Consider the following 7,755-nt stretch of genomic DNA (forward strand, 5'->3'; position numbering starts at 1 on the left):
CGGAGCCGCCGCCTAGCCCTAAACTCTCTTGGGAGGGCTGATCTGGAGTCCGTTCGGGGCTCCGGAGAGGGGAATCCGTCGCCGTCGTCATCATCAACCATCCTCCATCACCAATTTCATGATTCTCACTGCCGTGCGTGAGTAATTCCAGCATAAGCTTACTGGACGGTGATGGGTTGGATGAGATTTACCATGTAATCAAGTTAGTTTTGTTAGGGTTTGATCCCTAGTATCCACTATGTTCTGAGATTGATGTTGCTATGACTTTGCTATGCTTAATGCTTGTCACTAGGGCCCGAGTGCCATGATTTCAGATCTGAACCTATTATGCTTTCATGAATATATGTGAGTTCTTGATCCTATCTTGCAAGTCTATAGTCACCTATTATGTGTTATGATCCGACAACCCCGAAGTGACAATAATTGGGACCACTCTGAGTGATGACCGTAGTTTGAGGAGTTCATGTATTCACTAAGTGTTAATGCTTTAGTCCGGTACTCTATTAAAAGGAGGCCTTAATATCCCTTAGTTTCCAATAGGACCCCGCTGCCACGGGAGGGTAGGGCAAAAGATGTCATGCAAATTCTTTTCCATAAGCACGTATGACTATATTCAGAATACATGCCTACATTACATTGATGAACTGGAGATAGTTCTGTGTCACCCTATGTTATAACTATTACACGAGGAATCGCATCCGACATAATTATCCATCACTGATCCAATGCCTACGAGCTTTTCACATATTGATCTTTGCTTAGTTAATTTACCGTTGATGCTGTTACAATCACTACAAAACTGCTCCTGTTACTTTTGCTACTGTTACCGTTACTTCCATACTACTTTGCTACTAAATACTTTGATACAGTACTAAGTTATCTAGGTGTGGTTGAACTGACAACTCAACTGCTAATACTTGAGAATATTCTTTGGCTCCCCTTGTGTCGAACCAATAAATTTGGGTTGAATACTCTACCCTCAAACTGTTGTGATCCCCTATACTTGTGGGTTATCAAGACTATTTTCTGGCGCCGTTGCCGGGGAGCATATCTCTATTCTTTGAGTCACTTGGGATTTATATCTGCTGATCATTATGAGGAACTTGAAAGACGAAAGAACTAAGATTTATCCCTCAACCACGAGGGGAGGTAATGAACTGCCATCGAGTTCTGCACTTGATTCTCCTTCTGTTATGAGTAAGCTTGTGACACCTAAACCTGCTTCTGCTATTAATTCTGATATGTCGCATGCTATTGATGATGCCACTTCTACTATGCATGATACTTATGATGAAACTACTTCTATGCTTGATACTAATGTGCCATTAGGTGAATATCTTGATGAACAACTTGCTAGGGCTAGAGAGAATGAAATTCTTGAAACTGATATTATTGATGAAAGTGATGATGAAGATTCTCCCCCTAAATATGAATTGCCTGTTGTGCCTGAGGGTTAGGTTATGGATGAAGAAACTGCTAGAGATTTTCCTGCTTGCAATAATAGATCTGATCTTAAGAAATCATTAGCTAAGCTGAAACAGAAGTCTCTGAATGCTAGAATGAAATATGACCCAGCTTTTGCTACTTCACCTATCTGTGTTACTGATAAGGATTATGATTTCTCTGTCGATCCTGAGATAATTACTTTGGTTGAATCTGATCCTTTTTATGGCTATGAATCTGAAACTGTTGTGGCACATCTTACTAAGTTAAACGATATAACCACCCTGTTCACTAATGATGAGGAAACTCGCTACTATTATATCCTTAAGATATTTCCGTTCTCATTAAAGGGTGATGCTAAAACATGGTTTAATTCTCCTGACCCTGGTTGTGTGCGTAGTCCCCAGGATATGATTTATTACTTCTCTGCTAAATATTTCCCTGCTCATAAGAAACAAGCTGCTTTAAGGGAAATATATAATTTTGTGCAAATTTAAGAAGAGAGTCTCCCACAAGCTTGGGGGAGGCTTCTCCGATTACTTAATGCTTTGCCTGATCATCCTCTCAAGAAAAATAAAATACTTGATATCTTTTATAATGGACTAGCCGATGCTTCCAGAGACCACCTGGATAGTTGTGCTGGTTGTGTTTTCAGGGGAAGAACTGTGGATCAAGCTGAATTGTTATTGAATAATATGTTGACTAATGAAAACAATTGGACACTTCCTGAGCCAATCCCTGAGCCAATTCCTGAGCCAACTCCTAAGCCAATTCCGAAGAAAAGAGGTGTTTTACTTCTCAGTCCTGAAGATATGCAAGAGGCAAATAAATCTATGAAAGAGAAAGGTATTAAAGCTGAAGATGTTAAGAATTTACCTCCTGTTGAAGAAATACATGACCTTAATATACCACCTATTTAAGAAACACATGGTCTTGATAACCCGACATAGGTAGTAAAGGTAAATTCTCTCTATAGATATGATAAAGTTGAAATCCCGTCTACTAAGTTTGCCAGCCAATGTTTAGATGAATTTGATGACTTTATGGCTAGACAAGAAAACTTCATTGCTTATGTTGGTAGAAAATTGAAAAGTAATGCTTATATGATTGGACACTTGAGTGATTATATGTCTAGAGTTAAGGGTGGACTTAAACTCATTAGTAAACATGCTTCTATGGTTACCACTCAAGTAGAACAAGTGCTTAAAGCTCAAAATGATTTGCTCAATGAATTGAATAATAAACCTGACTTTGCTGTTAGAGTAGCAACTAGAACGGGTAAAATGACTCAGGAACCTTTGTATCCTGAGGGCCACCCTAAGAGAACTGAGCAAGATTCTCAGAGAAATAATGTTGATGCACCTAGTCCTTCTAAGAGGAAGAAAATGAAAAATGATATGAATTTGCATGCTTCTAGTGAACCTGTTGTAGACACACCTGAGAATCCCAATGATATTTCTATTTCTGATGTTGAGACACAATCTGGTGATGAACATGAACCTAGTGATAATGTTAATGATGATGTTCATGCTGATGCTCAACCTAGCAATAACAATGATGTAGAGGTTGAATCGGCTGTTGATCTTGATAACCACAATCAAAGAATCAACGTTATGATAAGAGAGACTTCATTGCTAGGAAGCACGGTAAAGAAAGAGAACCACGGGTTCAGAAACCCATGCCCTTTCCTCCTAAACCATCCAAGAAAAAGGATGATGAGGATTTTGAGCGCTTTGCTGAAATGATTAGACCTATCTTTTTGCGTATGCGTTTGAGTGATATGCTTAAAGTGAATCCTTATGCTAAGTACATGAAAGATATTATTACAAATAAAAGAAAGATACCGGAAGCTGGAATTTCCACCATGCTTGCTAATTACACTTTTAAGGGTGGATACCAAAGAAACTTGGAGATCCAGGAGTACCAACTATACCATTTTCCATTAAAAGAAACTATGTTAAAACTGCTTTATGTGATCTTGGAGCTGGTGTTAGTGTTATGCCTCTCTCTTTATATCGTAGACTTGAATTGAATAAGTTGACACCTACTGAAATATCTTTGCAAATGGCTGATAAATCAACTGCTATACCTGTCGATATTTGTGAGGATGTGCCTGTTGTGGTTGCAAACATTACTATCTTAACGGACTTTGTTATTCTTGATATTCCTGAGGACGATAGTATGTCAATTATCCTTGGTAGACCCTTTTTGAATACTACAGGGCTGTTATTGATTGCAACAAAGGCAATGTCACTTTTCATGTTAATGGTAATGAGCATATGGTACACTTTCCATGGAAACAACCGCAAGTTCAAAGTATCAATTCTATTGGAAAATTTCCATCGATTATTATTGGAGGTTTTGAATTTCCTCTTCCTACTGTCAAGAAGAAATATGATATTCTTATTATTGGGGATGTACATATCCCAGTTGAGGTAACTTAATGTTATTCGAAATTTCTCCGGTTTCATGCGATTCGGAATAAGTTTGTTAACAAGACGTGATCAACCTTGTTAGTGTATTCCTTTTGATGAGCATGATATGGATGAAGTTAGAAGGCACAACCTTTTGTACCCTCCTTCTACATTCTATTATTTAGATTAAATAAAGTAAAAATAGTATTTTCTGTCTGTTTTCTAAATTATCCATGCAATAAAAAAATACCCCAAAAATAAAAATTCTCCAAATGCCCTGAAAATCAAATATGATTTTTTCTGGAATATTTGAGAATATCTGGCACTGAGAACACAGCAAGGGGAGTAAGCACCTGGCCACGAGGGTCCAGGACGTGCCCACCCCCATGGGGCGCTCCCCCTACCTCGCGGGCCCATGGTGGCCCCCCTCCACTTATTCCTGCACTCACACACTTCTTCTTCCTCCAAAAAAATCACCATCCAGCTCAAGCACGAGTTCTAGCTCATTTTGCTACCATTTTTGATCTCCTTGCTCAAAGCTCCATTCACAAAACTGTTTTGGGGGATTGTTCTTTGGTATGTGACTCCTCCAATGGTCCAATTAGTTTTTGTTATACTGCTTTATTCATTGCAAAAAATTTTCTGCTAAGGTGACCCTGTTCTTGAGCTTAGATGTCAAATTTATATGGTCCCAAGTAGTTCTAATGCATGATATAGTCTCTAGGCACTTGTGGGAGTAGTTGCTATCAATTTTATTGAGTTTGGTTCACTTTTATTTGGAGTTACTAAAATTTTCAGAAATTTTTTAGAGGAAGAAATATGTCTAGGAAAATGTACCAAGGTGGTTCTTCAAGGAAGCAAGGACCCAGGCTCGCAATACATGAGCAGGACGATGAACCACCGAGGGAAGCTTAGGTGTGACCCTGTGAATGGCCGTCAGAGGAGTTTATGGTCAAAGCAGGCATCAAGGATGAATTTGATGCATATGTGCGTAATGCTGATCTTGAGGACTTGATGCAAGATAAGTGCCCTCAATACTACCATTTAACTGATTCCTTTGTGAGAAGGTTCAAATTCATATCTTCGCGCAATTCTCACACTATTGTATCTGATCTCTGTGATAAATCATATACCATGGACCTAGAAGATTTTACTACTGCTTGTAAACTCCCGCAATGGGGTAGTGCTAGTGAACCTCGCAAATCCGAATATAAAGATATTCTTGCTAGTATCACTATGGGGGAATCTAGAGAGATAGCACAAGCTACCATAGGGAGCATTCATTTTCCTGCTATACATTATTTTGCTCTTTTCATAGGTAGATGCATTAACGGTAAAGATGAAGCTTGTCACATGTGTGTTCCAGATCTTAGTGTTGTCAAGAGTGCTGTATTAGGAGATAAACAATATAACTTGGGGGCCATTGTTGCACGTAGGTTGCATAATAATGGTTTAATTGGAGACTTGTTTGGTGGGATTTATGCAACCCGTGTAGCTAATTTTCTTGAGATACCATACATGAAGGGGATATGGAGTTGCCCCTGCTTATTTAGATTATGACGCCATGGTTAGCCATCAGTTTCTTGAGAGGAATGAACAATTTCTCCAATACTGACTAATCTTTGACAGACGTCGCACTGTCCATGTTGCTCTCCCTGCTCCTGGTTTATTTGTCTTTCAGGCAAAAAGGAGATATTTTATAACCAGGGAGGAGGCGAACGAGTACGAGAGGAGGACAGAGGCAGCCCGCCTCCAAGTTGCAGCTCGTGAGGCGATGGCTGCTGCATCTCAGTACGACCCCAGTTACAACTTTGGATATCCGCCAGGCCATCCGTGGGCATAGACCAACTTAGGCCAAAAGCCTAAGCTTGCGGGAGTACGTATTCCTCACCGACATTACATTCATGTTCACACACTCATTCTAGTTGTCGATGCTCATACTTTTTCATTGTACTATCCATGCTAGTTTATTTTCTTTTTCTAGCTTTCTTCTTCTGTGTTTGAAAAATCTTAAGAAAAACAAAAAAAATAGTTGTAACTTTTAGCTAGTTTACTTTCCATGCATGTAGTAGTAGTAATTAAAAGAAAACCCAAAAAGATTTCTCGTTCTTCTTTTGCTTGTTGGGAGCTTTCCCGTGTAAATAGTTTTATTTCTTTTCTTTTCTTTGGGGGTCGAGAGGAGAAGATCATGATGAAAATGTTGAGTGGCTCTCATATGCTTTATTGTTGATTTGACCAAGGGCACATATTACCTTGTCTTCTCCCCTGAATTGAAGGCTTGCAGATTCCAGCTTAGTCCAATGCATGTGCACTATTACTATTTTCCACACCGTTCGGCCGTGCAAGTGAAAGGAAATAATGACGATATATGATGAAATGATTGAGATGAGAGAAGCTGGTATGAACTTGACCTCTCTTGTTTTTGTAAATATGATTAGTTCATCGTTACTAATTCAGCCTATTATGAATAAATATGTTTGCAATGGCAATTAGAGATTATAGTTGCTTATGCCATGCTTAATTAGCCAGGAGTTTATAATGGTTTACCTCGCGTGCCAACATGCTATTAAAATGGTTGTGATGTGGTATAATAGGGTGGTATACTCCTTTGAATAATTCGACTGACTTGACTTGGCACATGTTCACGCATGTAGTTGAAACAAAATCAACATAGCCTTCACGATATTTATGTTCATGGTCGATTATATCCTACTCATGCTTGCACTCAGTGTTGATTAATTTTAATGCATGTTCATGACCGTTGTCGTTCTCTAGTTGGTCGCTTCCCAGTCTTTTTCTAGCCTTCACTTGTATTAAGTGGGAATACTGCTTTTGCATCCAAAATCCAAAAACCCCAAAGTTATTCCATATGAGTCCACCATACCTTCCTATATGCGGTATCTACCTGCCGTTCCAAGTAAATTTGTATGTGCCATCCTCCAAACCTTCAAATGAAATTATGTTTTGTATGCTCGAACAGCTCATGTATCAACTAGGGCTATTTGTATCTTCCATGTTAGGTGGGTTATTCTCAAGAGGAGTGGACTCCGCTCCTCATTCACGAGAAAATGGCTGGTAACCGGGATGCCCAGTCCCATGCTTAAATCAAAAATAATTACAAACAAAACTCCCCCAGGATTGTTGTTAGTTGGAGGCACCCATTGTTTCGGGCAAGCCATGGATTGATGCTTGTTGGTGGCAGGAGAGTATAAACTTTACCATTCTGTTTGGGAACCGCCTATAATGTGTGTAGCATGGAAGATATCGAGATCTCTCAGTTGTTATGTTGACATTGAAAGTATACCGCTCAAAATATTATTTATCTCTATTTGAAAATCTAGCTCTGGCACCTCTACAAATCGCTGCTTCCCTCTGCGAAGGGCCTATCTATTTACTTTTATGTTGAGTCATCACCCTCTTATTAAAAAGCACCCGCTGGAGAGCACCGCTGTCATTTGCATGTATTACTATTGATTTATATTGGGTATGACTATGACTGGATCTCTTTTATCATGAATTACATTGTTTAGTCAGTCCTTGATCTTCAAAGGTGCTCTACATTTATGTATTGCGGTCTCAAAAAGGGCTAGCGAGATACCATTTTGTTATATCATATTATGATTGTTTTGAGAAAGTGTTGTCATACGCGATTTATTATTATTGCTTGCTAGTTGATTATGCCATTGATATGAGTAAACATGAGACCTAAGTGTTATTGTGAATATGGTTAGTTCATAATCTTTGCTGAAAACCTGAATGCTGGCTTAACATATTTGCAACAACAACAACAAACAGAGTTTGTAAAAGTTTTTCTTTATCACTTTCAATTTGTCAACTGAATTGCTTGAGGACAAGCAAAGGTTTAAGCTTGGGGGAGTTGATACGTCTCCATCGTATC

Source organism: Triticum dicoccoides, chromosome 1B (assembly GCF_002162155.2).
Source record: "Triticum dicoccoides isolate Atlit2015 ecotype Zavitan chromosome 1B, WEW_v2.0, whole genome shotgun sequence".
Taxonomy (NCBI): domain Eukaryota; kingdom Viridiplantae; phylum Streptophyta; class Magnoliopsida; order Poales; family Poaceae; genus Triticum; species Triticum dicoccoides.